The 16,161-nt window shown below is 40.2% G+C and overlaps 1 long non-coding RNA gene across 1 annotated transcript in view; it reads left to right on the top strand.

Moving 5' to 3' along the window:
* The first annotated feature begins 700 nt into the window (after positions 1-700).
* Positions 701-16,161, top strand: part of LOC307002015 — a 34,337-nt gene continuing 18,876 nt past the window's right edge. Inside the window, exons 1-2 of the long non-coding RNA XR_013798396.1 lie at positions 701-755; positions 1,700-1,816. This is a non-coding gene — a long non-coding RNA (uncharacterized lncRNA). The remainder of the gene's footprint in view (positions 756-1,699; positions 1,817-16,161) is intronic.

Here is a 16,161-nt window from a genome sequence, read left to right as displayed (position 1 = left end):
CACACACACACACACACACACACACACACACACACAGTACTGTGCAAAAGTCTTTACAGAAAGTATATTTTCACCAGTTATTTATATATTTTGCTGCAGTGTTTCAGTAGGAAATATCAGTTTACATTTTCAAATATTAATTTGGCTATTAATTGTAATAATCCAGTGACATTTTCGTATGCACAAGGAGTCGGACAACAGCTGGTATGATTCACACAGAGATCTGATCTCACCATCATCAAGTCCATCTGGGATTACATGAAGAAACAGAAAATACTGAGACAGACTAAATCCAAAGAACTGCAGCAACATCTCCAAGGCGCTTGATGAAAGCTTCCTGCAAAGCTATAGCTTGGAAAACTATGTGCAAGTGTACCTGGACAAAAGCTGTTTTAAACTCAAAGGGTGGCCACACCAAATATTGATTTGATTTAGTTAAAAGAAGTTATGACATAGTGAAATTTTTGAAAGCATCCTCACTTTCGGCCTTCAGCATTTTAACACAAGTCTCTTTTGTCTCAAAATGTATTGTGCCCCTCTCTGATGTAAATAATAATAATAATTATTATTATTAAAAATATTATAATAAAGAAGAATACACTTATACACAATTGCCACAAACAATAATAATACAAACAAATATATATTATATAAAATTATTTTTTGGCGGAAGCATTTGGCGGAGGTCAAGTAGGCGGAGTTTTCTTTGCAGTGCTAGCAGTTCGCCGCGAGTCTTCAAACTACACGAGCAGCAGGTAACGTTGACTTATTACGGAAAAGTTACATTTATATACTGTCTATGCATTTATCCTACCATGCAAACGATGCGGCAGCATGCGAGTTATGCCTAACTATAATTAAAGTAGCCTACAACTCGATTTCAGCCGCATTCTGAGTTTGACAATGTCATTCGTTTTTTATCCAAGGCAATCGTTATTAGTTTGGGGAAATACATCTTAGATTATTGAAGGAAATTAAGTCCATGCTCAACTCTAAATTATAAGGAATTTATATCTTTGATTTCATTGTAACACTTTACAATAAGGTTAATTTGTTTATTATTCATATTAACTAACATGAACTATGAGCTACACATTTGTTACTTGTTAATCATAGTTAATAATAACACAACTGTTAATTGTTGGTTCATGTTATGTCACAGTCACTGCATTAACTAATTAACAGTGACTGTGATTTTAATAATGTTTTAGTAAATGCTGAAATTAATATGAACTAAGATTAATAAATGCTGTAGAAGTGCAGTTCTTTTTTAGTTCATGTAAACAAATTTAACCAATTAAACCTTATTGTAAAGTGTTAGGCCTACTTTACAATTTACAACATCAACAAAACTAAACATGAATTCTTCATAATTACCTTCTTGATTCTCACTGTTCTGTTTGGTAAAGTAAATAATATTTAGTTGCCTAATATTATCATAATTTCCCTATTTTTGTTTGATGTGTTATGCATTCTAATTGTATCAACGTCTTTTCATTTGTAATGAAGAGAGGCTCTCTAAACTACTGCTGCTCTCTATCGATATATTCCTATTGTGAGGAAGTCATTAAAATATTTTAAAAACACAACAGACAGATGGGGTGCTGCTTTAAATATAGGTGATTTATTTAATAAATAAATGTAAAAAAATAAATAAAATTGTGCCCTTTTTGGTCCTTCTGCCCCTGCCCCTGAGCAGGTCTGTGCACGCCACTGTGTGGGGGTGTGGTGAGCAGGACGAGGCCGAGGGCCGTGAGAGAATGGCGCGAGGCCGGTGGCGTGATTCCTGACGATGAGCGACACCCGCGCAACGCAGGTACTTTCGTAGGTACAAAAAGAATACTTTCGTTTTGTATTGGTTTTATTTTTTCATTAAAATTGTTGAATGTTCGCTGGTTCCCACCTCCGTCTTCCCACAACATCTGAACATCGTTACACTGGTGCCGAAACCCGGGAAGGAGTGTAACGATGTTCAGATGTTGTGGGAAGAAGGAGGCTGGAACTGTCGAACCTTCAACAATTTTAATGAAAAAATAAAACCAATACAAAACGAAAGTATAAACCAGCAGTCTTTCGCGGACGAAAGTGCAAACTGAACGATGTTAAACAATGGCCACAGCCTACTGGAGTATTGTTGCTGATTGAATGTCCATCCCTTTATGACCACAGTGTACCTATCTTTTTTTATGGCTACTTCCTGCAGGATAACACACCATGTCATAAAGCTTAAAAGCTCAAAATCTCAAACTCTTGAACATGACAATGAGTTTCTCAAATTGCCTCCACATCTCCAGATTTCAATCCAATAGAGCACCTTTGGGATGAAGTGGAACGGGAGATTTGCATCATGGATGTGCAACCGACAAATCTGCAGAAACTGCATGATGCTATCATGACAATATGGACGATTCCATATGGTCCTCTTATATGGGAATGAAGGAATGATTCCAGCACCTTGTTTAATCCATACTATGAAGAATTAAAGCAATCCTGAAGGCAAAAGTGTGTCCAGCTCTGTACTAGCAAAGTGTACCTAACAAAGTAGCCATATATACACACACAAATTTTATTTTGTGTCTGTAGTTTGTCAAGAGAATGAAAGTGCCATGTTTAAAAAGTGTGCATGTGGTCTAGTACCCCGGGTGAACCCCAGAGTAGGACATATGATGGAACCCAAAATTTACGTAAACATCTGGAAATAAAGCAAAACATCGGAGAGCAAAAATAGTGAGGTAGTCCTCTGATGCCATGCTCATTATTTACAGTAATATGACATTAATTAGATCTTGAACAGATTGATTAGCATAAATTATTACAACACCACCTGCGTAACTAAGTCATCAATTACAATTCTATATGGTTGAACCAATGTGGTTCGAACGACGAAGGTGCAACGATGTTACTACATTTTCAGGAAACAGTTTAAACTACAGTATAGCTAGTTCATTTCTTCAATGGTGCATCATACTATGGTTGTTAGGCAGCAAATTTCTGCCTAACAACGTTTCAACTGTCCATATGAACGTCAGTGGGATGCAGTGTTGTTTTGGACCCTGTTCACTGTCATTTTATGAAAGAAAAACAACAATATTGAAACATGCTTCAACTGATCTTCTTTTGTGTTCGGCAGAAGAAAGAAAGTCATACAGTTTTGGAACACCACGAGGGGGGAGTAAATTATAGAATTTTCAACTATCCCTTTAATCAAATAGACACAGTATAATTAAACAGTGGAAAAGAAAAGGAAAGTCTTGGTCAATTTAGCTAGCAACCTCGGTTGCTATTATTCCTAAAGATTGTTTTACTGTTACAGTAAGTATATTAGGCTGCATTTACATTACATAGTTCAAGTAACCCAATTCCAATTTTTTCCTCCCATATTGCACAGATCGGATATGACCGACAAACGTGTAAGAAGGAATAAAAAACACATGGATTCCAATATTCTCATATTGGTTTCAGGCCACATTGTGGAAATGTGGAAATTAATCTGATATGAATCGGATATGTGCATTTGCATCTGCCATGTAAGTGGACTGATCGGATATTCCCCTGTCTATGTGAATCTTATACGTCATTGAAAAAGAAAGCAAAATCTTGTATTATTATTTTATCACAATTTAAATAACAGATTATTTTTATGCTAATAAAAGAAACAATGTGAAGTTGACCGTTTAGTCACTTGCTTGATTTACTGATGCATATACAGCAATAAACGATATTGAGACAAAGAATGTCTGACTGTACATGACTCATTGCATATCAGAAATCACTGATTACAGATCAGGATCAGGCATTAGAATTAACTCAGTTACTTGTATGTTGTGGCATTACTGTCGAGTCCATATCTTACATTAAAAGTCTGTTAGCAACGCCTGCGCTGAAATTGTGACTCATTATCGTACTATTACGTCATAATTTGACAAAAAACTTCATTTTCAGATCTTGTTTTTAATAAAAGCCTTTTTTGGGCTAATGAGGAAGTTATTTCTGAAACTTACTGGATATTTTTTTTTAGCACAGGGACCTCTTACATGTTAAAAGATCAAGGAAATGTTTATTTCTCAATTCATGACCCCTTCATCAAGCATCAAGACTTGTGATTGAGAAGTATTTATAGTCAAGTATTGTACTATATAAATTGTTTCGTGTGGATGTTCAGTGCACTGACGATTGAGTAAATCCCCAAGCCGTAAATAATATAGGCCTGTAAAAACACCACACAGCTTTAGGCACGCTTTTCTCCTCTCTATAAACCAATGCACCTCCTCAGTCCTCGACTAGGACTCTGTGCCACATTTTGCAGTTTGATTCGTTCCGCTCATTATTTTCACAGGAAGTTTGTTTAACGGTCGATAGATGGACAGCGCGAACAGCCATCGTTCAGGCTGCTTGAAAATGCAGAGCTAATCCAGACCCCCCCCCCCCCCCCCCCTCCCAACAGTTAAAATATTCTGGGAAATATTCTGCCAACACACATGTGTACAATAAATCACCTTTATAATGCTTGTGTCACATAAAATGTTACTATGATGGCTGGCTTAAGATTGTGTTTGTAGAGTTGGACCTAACAGAGGCCATGCCAGTGCCTCCCCATCTATGTTAGCCGCTCATCAATCTATGTGTTGTTGAGGCATGTAGATATGTGTTGGGAGTGTGTCTGAATGCAGGTTTGACAAACAGCCGCTGCATTCTTCTCTGCCCTTCACCTGGGCCATCGCTTTCATGGAAATTTCAAGCCAACCTTTCCAAAAAGCTCCACATTAATCTCCTTTCAGAGCAGGTAAAAATGACATTCTAACATGTCACAAAACGCTATCGTACCACAACTAATCCATAGTAGTGAGCCTGCTGAAAACTCTCTGGCAGTGCATTGTACTAAAATTGTACTAACGCTGTGCCCTTATTTTGCTACACCTATGGCATGGCACAGCCTTTTAGACCTTAAACCTTGAGGGTTTTTGTTCATACGGATTTGCAGGGCTACTTTGTGTTTGCAATTTAAAGCTCCTCTAAGTCAATGAAATGTAAGTAGTTGTTAGGGTGCATGATTGCTACATGAAAATACCCCTCTGGCAGTGTGTGTTCCTATGTGCCCTTTTGCTTGGCAACCCATGTGCCTCTATAACTCAGGATATTTTGAGTTTAACCCTTTAACACCCCAATTACCACAGCAGCGAGCAGGAGGATGACTGGAATTAGTGAGCAGCTTTTGTTTCACAGTGTCACAGGCTTTTAAAGGAAATAATAAACGTTATGGCTAGCTTAGCATCCTTATGTTACACTCTTGTTCTGTTGGTACAGAAAGCAGGTGCTGAAAGAGTGCAGGGGAGTCAATTATAAATGTATGAACAGAGAAATTTTCCATTGTGGAATAAGTTTTAAATGTAATATTGATGAAGCGCTCCATTATTGTCTCTTAACCTAATCTGTGTATGTCCTCTATACATTTATAGCAAGCCAGGTTGTTTGTGGACTAGTTTGAGAGAGGAAACCAATCTTAATATAGGACTGGCATGAAGTTTATGTTCATATGTCCCACAACAACTGTACCCTGGACCTTTTTTTCCATCTCTGTGACAACCCTCCCTCCTCCCAAGCCTTCTTCAGACAGAGGGTTTGCTCAGTAATCCCAAACACCTGCTCCATAAAGGAATGCCAAGTTAAATTTACTGCAGTAAGGAGAGCCCCAGTGAGAGTCGCTCTTTTAATTGAAGGGACTTCTCTCTTCTTCTAACACAAACACTCACTTTTATTAATTTATTACTGCCTTTGCATGTAAGAAATGCTTATTTTTGAGGCGCTGTTGTGAATTCTGTATATGCAACCCTGTTGTAAGGCTAAATTAAATTGAGTATACATTTATTTCAGATAAATAACAACAATGCATTGACTAAAATTAACAACAAGCAAAGCATTTGTTATAGTATTTAATAAGCTTTAAAATGATTAAGCAAACTATTGTTAGTTCATGTTACCTTAAGTCAAATATTAATAAGTACACGTTTTGATTTTAATAATGTATTAATAAATGTTGAGATTAACATCATAATAAATATACCCTATGTATACTGTATTTAGAAGTAGTTCTCATTGTTAGGTCATGTAAACTAATGTAGTTATCTAATGTTACCACATGGTAACTTATTACAAAGTGTTACCAAGAAAATAGTTGTTATTTATTTTAATGGCTGTTTAACTTATTTATTTAAACTACATTGGTCTTTTTCAGTTCCCTTCCGAATGGGTACTCTGACTACTCGCACTGCATCCTAGGACGCTTTGGGGAACGCCTCAGGCTTGACCGGTGTCTTTAGCACGTGTCTAAGCGTGACAATACTGTAGCATTGGCCGGTGACAGCCTATGACGTCACTACTGGTGCGACCATAGTATAAAAGTATCTTTTGTATTCAGGATCCGTTTGTTTATGTACGTGTGAAGGCTATCAAGCGCTTCAGGAAGAATGTGCCCCCGTATCAGAGACGACACTTGAGGACACACGATTTGTGTGTTATGTGTTTGGGTAAGGAGTACGCGCGTTCACACCTCCAGGGAACTGAATGCATTTATTGTGAGGCATGCTTTGTGATACATTCGTAAGACTGACCGAAAGAGACAGGTAAGAAGCTTTTACTTCTTTGTTCTCTTCTGAGGGATATTAGTTCGTTTTTCCATGAGCACGTTCAGCTCTCGAGTTGAAGGCACTCACAGTGATGTGTTTGTGACTGTTCTATGCGTGATTCTTGATTAGTGATAGAGTCTGGTGTTTGAGCGGAGCATGTTCTGCTCTCGAGGGAGTTGAGCGTGCGTTTCTTATGATTCGGTCACTGTGATAAGCTCCTTTGTTGTTTGTTCTTTCGTATGGGCTGAAAATAGAGCACCTGCACCCTGCGGTTTGGGTCCTGAAGCCGCCATAGTGGCAGGCAGGTTCGATCCCGGAACTTACACCTCTTACACCACTAATACCTCCGATTGTCCATGGCGTTCAAGAAATCAACATGCATGTCTGTGATTGGCTTCATTGCTCAACCCTGCAAAAACACATTGTAAATAGAAACCCTTTGATGCTCTCCAGAGCGCAAACACAAACATGCACTTGAGTGTTTGTAAATCATTTTCTACAATATGACATTATTATAGAATTAACTTAAGGGTGCTCTTGCTTTCATTTGAGGATGCTTAGCACCATCTTGCATCCCTGTAGAACTGGGCCTGCCCCTTTTCCGGCACCCGCCCTGTCATTTTGCACCCTAGCCAATCGCCTATGACGCCCATGCCACGGGCCGGCCCTGGTTAGGGGTATAGTGTCCCCTGAATTGACCGGTAGGATATTCCTTATCCTTGGCCATATTCCGTTGAAGGTATTCAGAAGAATACCAGGCCCTGAGCTCTGCCCACGGGTTATGTAGTAGCTCCTTCATCATGGCGCAGTGGGTATTTGTTCCCCAAAGCATCCTAGGATGCAGTGCGAGTTCCCTTTCGAAAGAGAAAGTTTCTGTTACAAATGTAACCCTGGTTCCCGGAGAACAAAAAATGAGACATTGCGTCTCTTTGCTATACTTCCGGTATCCCTGCCCACGTCTCCTTCTGACAAAATAAGTTGTTGACGTGTACTACAGGTGCCCTTTTAGTTTGTACTCACACTAGGAGATCTGAACCGTGCTTGAGCACGTTTAACCCCCAAAGTCTGGTTCGTTCAACTATGTGATCATACCATACTGTGCCTGGGTGAGGTTTGCTAAACGAGCCCTAGCCCGCTTGGAAGAGGCAAGTTCAGTTGGGCTCAGATCGCATGTAGTGTGATTGCTAACCGTGCCGGAGCATGTAACAGCTACTACTTTTGTGTGTGTTACTGTCATCATTACGACAGCAAAGTGAGTAAACATCTTCTATTACTACTTGGATAGTACAATTTTAATTAATTAAATCTATTTTAGTATATTTAGGTTTGGTTCTCAGTCAATTGATGAACAGGAATTGTAGTTTGTGAGTAAAGCTGCAAATTCCTTCATCAGAGTCAGCTGCCTCTGTAATAATCTTCTGATATGTGCAGCACAATCACACAGCATAAATAATAAATCTATTAGGCAGTCTATTAGCGAATGCAAAAGAAAAAGTTGCATCGTAAATGATGTAAGCGTGCAATGCAATGCAATGCAATCACTCAATGTGAGTGCAGGACAGCGGGGGAGAGCAGAAGGGCGACAATCACACCAGGGCACGGTACAAGACAACCATGCCTTGTGTGAGTACACCCTTATACTCTAGTCGCAATGATAGTGATGACATAGGCTATTGCCGGCCAATGGTATTGTCGCATTTAGACACATGCTTCAAGCACCTGTCTTACTGTTATGGAAACTTGGAGATGGAGTGGTGATCGTGGATGGATGAACAGATGGTGAACAGGTAAGTATCCAATGGATCACTTCACAGAACAGGAGCCGCTGGAGACAATGTGGAATAGGAAGACGATGAAGAAACACTGGAGACAAGTAAATGTACCAGTACCAACCCCCTCCACGGCCCACTCCTGAAAGCTGTGGACTCTGACGTCGCGTGACCGGCCTCTTCCTTTGGGTGCTGGATGATCTGGGGGAGTTTCATGGTAGATGGTAAAGAGGGCTAGATCTAGGATGTCTTTCCTCGAGACCCATGAACGTTCTTCTGGCCCATAGCCCTCCCAGTCCATGAGATACTCTAAACAGCCACCACGGTACCGGGAGTCCAGGATTTTACTAACTGTGTAGACTGCTCCATCGTCCTGGGTCAATGGAAGGGGGTTTCCCTGTTGGGACCACGCTCTGTGGGGGAAACAGACACAGGTGAGTGGTAAGGTTTTAACAGTGAGACATGAAATGATGGGTGAATTCTTTAGTGCGTTGGTGACTGGGTTGATCTGAAGAGTGGTGAAGGGGCCAACGTATCTGGGACTCAATTTCTTGCAGGGCAGGCACATATTGATATTATGGGTAGAGAGCCAAACCTGTCCTGGTTGGAATGTGGGTGTTTTGGCTCTCTGGGCATCCATTTGAGTTTTGCTTGCGCACTGCTCTCTACAGATCTCTCTCTGTCCTTCGGATGAGACGTAAAACCGAGGTCTCTCTGTGGTCATTAAAAATCCCATGGCACTTCTCGTAAGGAGTAGGGGTGTAACCCCGGTGTCCTGGCCACATTCCACCCATCGGCCCTTGCCAATCATGGCCTCCTAATAATCCCCATCAACTGAATTGGCTCAATCACTCTCTCTCTCCTCTCTCCACCTGTATCTGGTGTGTGGTGAGCGCACTGGCGCCGTTGTACTGTGGCTGCCGTCGCATCATCCAAGTTATGATTGTAAAGCGCTTTGGGTGTACAGTAGTACATATGAAAGCGCTATATAAATGCCTATTTATTCATTCATTCATACAAATGGTGGTGTGCAGCGTCCCAGACCCTCTCATTCTCTCAGAACCAATTGTTGGCTGACGGGACATCCAATGGTTCCCCGGACCACGGGAACAGTGGAGGCTTGTAGCCGAGCACGCACTGGAAGGGAGTGAGTTCAGTGGGAGGCTGATGGAGGGAGTTCTGCGCGTACTCGGTCTAGTCTAGGAATTGGTTCTGGGGGCCATAGCAGAAGGTTCTCAGGAATCTCCTGGATCTTCCTCTCCGTTTGCCTGTTTGAATGAGGATGGTAACCAGATTGAAGACTTACGGTCACACCTAGGAGTTTAAAAAAGGCATTCAATACCTGGGAGATGAACTGAGGACCTATGTCTGATACAACGTCTCCAGGGATTCCATAGTACAGAAAAAATGGTTAAACAGGAGTTCAGCTGTGACCATGGCCGTGGGCACACCCTTTAGAGGAATCAGATGACAAAACTTAGAGAAACAATCAACAATGACTAGGATACATGTGTTACCATCAGAGGGAGGCTGCCATACTGGGCCACCAGAAGCGTTCTTGTAGCAGTTAGAGGGTACAGTTGGTACACATTAGAAACAGAGACCTTGGGTCAGCCTCCTCTGCCACTCAATCTGTAAATGTGAGATGAGGATTGTCCAATTGCATGGGTTCAGAACCTGGTTCTGGAGAGCTGGTATTCTCTGGCTGGTGAGGGAAATGAGATGGAAATTGTTGGCACTTTAGGTCATCTAAACAGGGCTGCATACGACGGGCAACACTGATAGACAACTGGATGAATCTCTTAAGGCCGATGTTGTCGTCGTATGCAGCAGGATGCAGTCACTGTCTGCATTTCAATCCCTGCCGATTGAAGAGTGAGGAGTGAGCGCTCGTTCCACTCAGTGGCTGCTGTGAGGGCTCTAAACTGAAGAGCATAGTCATTTACACACATTTTATACACATATTATACAATATAGTTTCTCACTGACAGATGAATCACCCTTGGGAACTCCAAACCCTTTGCAAAAATGAGTGGCGAAATTGTCCAGTGACGGGACCAGCTTGGTTTCATATGATTTGAGCCCATTGGAGTTGTCTCGTCAGCAGGGATATAACAAAATCAATCTAGGCTCTCTCTGTGGAATAGTTGCAATCCTCCGCAGAGGCAGAGTAGGGCGCTGGATTGGCCACGGGACTGGAGTCTACTGGTGGTGAAGAAGTGGTGGTGATCGATTTGAGTGCTCATGCTTGAGTGCATCCACCATGTACTGGAAAGAATCCGGGTTGCTCCTCCTGAAACGGTTGGTCTGGTCTTCTGTTATGGAACAGAGACTCAAGACAAGGATAAAGTCAATAGAAGGTTCTTTATTTCACACAGATGAGCAAAAGGTAATGCAGGTGAGTATTAGCAGACAGTGATTGTAGATTAAAGGTGAAATTGGAAAGATACTAACAGTCTCTGAATTGCAGATTGAGTGGAAATTGTGGATGGATGAACGGATGGTAAAGCACACAACAAGGAACAGGAACACTATATTGCCAAAAGTATTTGGACACCCCTCCAAATCATGGATTCAGGTGTTCCAATTACTTTCATGGCCACAGTTGTATAAAATCAAGCACCTATGAAGACTGCTTCTACAAACATTTGAGAAAAAATGTGTCAATTTCCTCACTACTAAATATTCCACAGTAAACTGTTAGTAGTATTATAAGAAAGTGGAAGCAATTGTGAACAACAGCAACTCAGCCACAAAGTGGTAGGCCACGTAAAACCACGGAGCGTAAAATCACAGAGCGTAAAATCTCAGCGCATGCTGAGGCGCACAGTGCGCAGAAGTCCCGCAACTTTCTGCAGTCAATAGCTACAGACCTCCAAACTTTGTGTGGCCTTCAGATTAGCTCAACAACAGTGCATAGAGAACTTCATGGAATGGGTTTCCATGGCCGAGCAGCTGCATCCAAGCCTTACATCACCAAATGCAATGCAAAGCGTCGGATGCAGTGATGTAAAGCATGCCGCCACTGGACTCTATAGCAGTGGAGATGTGTCTGGAAAGGCATACGTCCCAAAACTTTTGCCAATATAGTGTAAGTATCCAATGGATCACAACACAGAACAGGAGACACTGGAGACAATGTGGAATAGGAAGACGATGGAGAAACGCTGGAGACAGGTAACAATACTTCAGGAATCCCGAGTCAACAGGTAAGTGAGTCCTAGCTCAAAACAAGACCAGACAAAGTGACTGTGTGAGGTGTGTGAAATTAATCAGGTTGGGATCATGAGGGAAGGAAATGCTGGTACCGAGATGTTTTGAAAATGTACATTAATCATTCCTCTTCATTAATCAGCATCATTCTTATAAATGTTTATAGTATTAATTAACAAAATGCAACCAGATGATAATTATGTGCATTTTGAAATCACGTTTATGAGGGAAACTACATAGTTTGCCCCTGTAACTTCACCCCTTCAGTTGTGTTCACAAAATAAAATTAACTGGGAAATAAGTCAATCTCATTCTTCAGTGGTTGACATTACCGTCAATGTATCACAACTATAATTAATAATCTGTCAGTTTTTGGAGAATATGCAAATCAGTTAACCCAGAGTAATGTTAAATATAATAGTAACCTTAGTATAATAAAGTATTTTCACTGTACATTTATCTGCCTAATTGTGTTTTTTTTCTATCGTTGAAAAGTGGTTAAAGTCTTTGAAAAAAAGTTTTTGGCTTTTAGTGTGAATGTGTTAGCCTATCTATAAACTAGTGTGCTCCAAAACAATGACAAAATTTGCATTTAGAAGCATTCAAAAGTCTTTCACTTCCACCAATGTGGATCAAAGATTTGGATGACATCACTCTCTACTTCAGCTTCTAATCAGATTCTCTGTCCAATCAAATGCTCTCTAGAATCTAAAGCATCCAGCCCCTAACATTATAAATAGATGCTGAAACTGCAGCTAAAATCGGTTACATGTTCACATAATTGTCCCACCCTGTCTTTCTGTTTCAGTGGAAATTACGTCAACACATTAAATAATTTTGCACGTTTCAGGGTACTTCAGTAGGCCTTTAAATTTAGGGTATCCAAAATATCTATGTAAGACATCCTCTTAACAGTGGTGTGCAAGTGTTTGTGGTAGTGGTAAAAAAATTGTATAGTGGTACTTTTTATATGGTATCATTCTCACAAATTTTTACCTCGCAAATGATCAACTTAAATTCTGCACCGTTTCCATTACCAACCGTTTGGACCACCACTGAATTAATTTAGCATGTAGACTGTCTGTGTCCAGCTCAGCCTATGTGGTGGGTGTGTAGCTGTATGCGGTCCAGATTTTCACTGCTGTGCCCGGTCCTAATCCATTAAAGCCAATTACAAGGCTATTACAGCAATCACCCTCCCAAAAATGACAATGGAGTTGGTGTGGTAGAGAATGGAAACAATAACAGCCATTTGCCCTAGTGCTGGTCTTTCCAGGCTCGGCAAAACCGGCTTTGTGTTGGCCGGATGTCTCGATCACTGCAGGTGATGATGGATACAATTAGCGTAGAGCTTAGACAAGAGTATTTAGTTGTTGACTGACATCCTCTGAGCCTGGGGTGTGAGTTTAAAGCTTTTGAGCTCAACGTTTCAGGGTCTTTTTTCAGGTCTGGTGCTTACCCAACAGAGTTTAACATTTTAACTATATTGCTTTTGACTGAAGGACATGAGTCGTTCACTGTAAAATAAATCAAATATTCAGCTTTAGCGTTAGGTTTTATTTATTGCATGCTAAAAGTGAATAAAGTAGGTATTTGCTGATGTTTTAAATCTGCTTCATGAATTGTCAAGACTTATATTGAAAAAGAGGCTGAATTATAGTCCTTAAAAGGTACACTGTATAGGGATCTCTTCCATATAGCGGTAACATTGTATTTTGCATTCAAATGAATAGTGCTCTCTAGCTAGCGCCTCGCTTTTTTCAAATGTGTGTTGCATCTACGGTAACCGTTATGTACCAAGAAGCTATGACAACATATCTTCCAATAGCACTTCATCGGGTTTTATTTTGTGTGATGAGGTTCGTTATTTCAAACAAACTGCAATTTGACACACAACGAACAAACGAATGTATGAATCACAGGCTGTAAAAAGCATTAACTATGCTAATTAGATACATTCTTTATCAGTTTATTTTTCGATGTATGTTGTTAGATATCATCATCAGGTGATTCAACGGTTGGGAGAAGAAGAGGAAGAGGTCGCTTTTTTGGCGACGATGATTCCTTCTCCTGTGGCTCGGCATAAGTATGATCCTGCATTATGAAATACCGTGCAGTGCAGCCTTTCAAATTTGCCGGGACAGTGAAAAGCGCCTCTCACTGATCTCCTTGTCCGTTTCAGCGTGTCTCAATCACGTGACACTGGCTCTGAACAAAAAAATGCGTTGAGGTAGGCTAGTGCTATTTGTCCCTCTCTGCTATTATAGTTTTTCCAAAATGACGGAACGACATGGACGCCTCCTTGGACTTACCCGTCCAATGTAAATAAAGAGAAGACATTCTTCGCTTACGAGGATAAGTCAGATCATTGGCAGAGGTAATTGTACACCAATGAAGACATATTCATGAATAAAGACATTGATTTTAGCTAATAAAATACTTTTTTTAAATTAAAAACTACACCGTGTACCTTTTAAGAGATCAGAAACTGGTTTATTCTTGTATGTTTGTCAGGAGTTGATTGAGAAAGAGAGAAAGATACAGGCAGGAAGTTTGTGTTTGTGACCTTTGCATGTGTGTTGCGGCAAGATGTGTGCATATTTGTAGTATGGTACACACACAACACCAGGCATTCACAGCATCACACAGCACACGTTTATTTAATTAGGCAGGAAGCAGCCCCTGTGACATTCTCCTGCTTATTTATGATGTGTCGCGTCCAATGCAGAGGCCAAAAAACTGATGAGGTGGAAGCCCCCATCTTGGAGTTTGTTACGAATTTATTTCAAGCCATAATTCTTCATAGCATTTATGTCCCACTTTAACTTGAAGGAAACTGCAATTAGTTGGGTCTCTAGACTTCCTCTGCGTGAGGCGAAAAAGAGTTTCTCTGTAAAGTCTGTCCACAGAAAGAGAATGGCTCTGTTGGATTCTCATTTCGTTTGATTAGTGACAATGGGTGCTTTTTTGTTTTGATTTTTGATTCTTCCAAGGCTGCGTTTACTAATTTCTTTGGCCTCTACATTGGGTGTGACACGTCACAAATAAGCAGGAAAATGTCACTGGGGCTGCTTCCTGCCAAATGAAGTACCGGTATATATATTTTTATGTGTTAAAATATTTTGTATTAATATTTCATGTAATCATCATCATCATTACAAACACACTATAGATACTGTTATATTGTTTTAGTTTTTGGGAGAAAAAAAACGTAATATTAACTAATATTAAATGATATTGTGAAATATTATTACAACTGAAATATGAAATGAAATGTTTTCTTTTTCAACATACATTACAATTTTCTTTATTTCTGTGATGGCAAAGCTACATTTTTAGCATAATTACTCTTGAGTGTCACATGATCCTTCAGAAATAATTCCAATATGCTGATTTGCTGCTTAAGAAACTGTCTGAATCCAAAATTTTAATGTTATTATATATATTGATTTGTAATTTTAGTTGTTGATAATCTTTCCCTTTGTCCTGAATAAAAGGGAATATACTTTACCATTTTCTTGACCAACTGTTTATAGGTTCTTTAAATTCTAGCGGAAGTTTTATGTCATATCATATTTTAGTGTATTAGTTATTACAGAACATATATGTGAAGGCCTATCTCATTACCATGATCTGTGTTGGAGAGTTACTGTGTGTGTGTGTGTGGCAGCAGTGGGGGACATTTGTTGAGTGGAAAATGGCCTCTTAAGCTCCTCTACTCACCTTTCGCAGTGGTAACATTTAGCACTATATGTATACCCCCTTCCCCCAGCACTATCCCCCTTTTCCTTTTCTCAGCATCCAACCATCACCCATGTTTCCATATTAAGTTTTCACAACCTGTTTTAGAAGCAATTGGAGGATGAAGTGATTTTAAAGAAGTAATGCCCTTCAACAGATGGTCAGACACAACCAAATGAAGTGGGGGCTGAAGGTGCTGGCTGGTGGATCGGGTTGTCGGGGTGGAGTTTTGTGGAGTTTTAGCAAGGGGTTGAATGTGACAAAATGTAAAATGGAATTCAGCAGCACCTCCATTCCAGAATTGGCCCAGGAAGAGAGCATGCGAGAGGTACAATGGCATGTCCTTCGCGGGCCTCGCGAGTTTGGCTGACAGCTGCGATGTTTATAGGCCGGCTTCGATGACAGTCAGGAGGGGATGGCTCGGCTCTTTTCAGACAGGAATTAGGTTTGTCATCAGATTCTAAAATCCAGCTGATTTATGACATTTCCACTCTTGGTTTTCCTTTGGTCTACCCCCCAACCCTGCAACTCTCTCCCACTTTGGGTTGATGACATTTGGGGTGGGTAGTTGTTTGTTTACTCCTTACTTTCATCAGACAGATCAGTTTCCTCTTATACGAGTCATTTTATGTCTTATTAGAAGAATAACCCTTGTGACCACTACCTTCTTGTGAAGAGAAAAACATTGCAGTGTCTATTTAGAAAATAAGGTTAATTAAAATGTGTAATGCCATATTTAATGGTGTCAGAATGTAATCCAAGTATTTTAAGTTGTCGTAAATATTGGTGTACTTAAAATAATAAGTATTATTATT

Source organism: Phoxinus phoxinus (genome assembly GCF_949152265.1).
Source record: "Phoxinus phoxinus genome assembly, chromosome: 7".
Taxonomy (NCBI): Eukaryota; Metazoa; Chordata; class Actinopteri; order Cypriniformes; family Leuciscidae; genus Phoxinus; species Phoxinus phoxinus.
The sequence above is the reverse complement of the archived record's forward strand: the minus strand, read 5'-3'. Positions and strand labels throughout refer to the sequence as shown.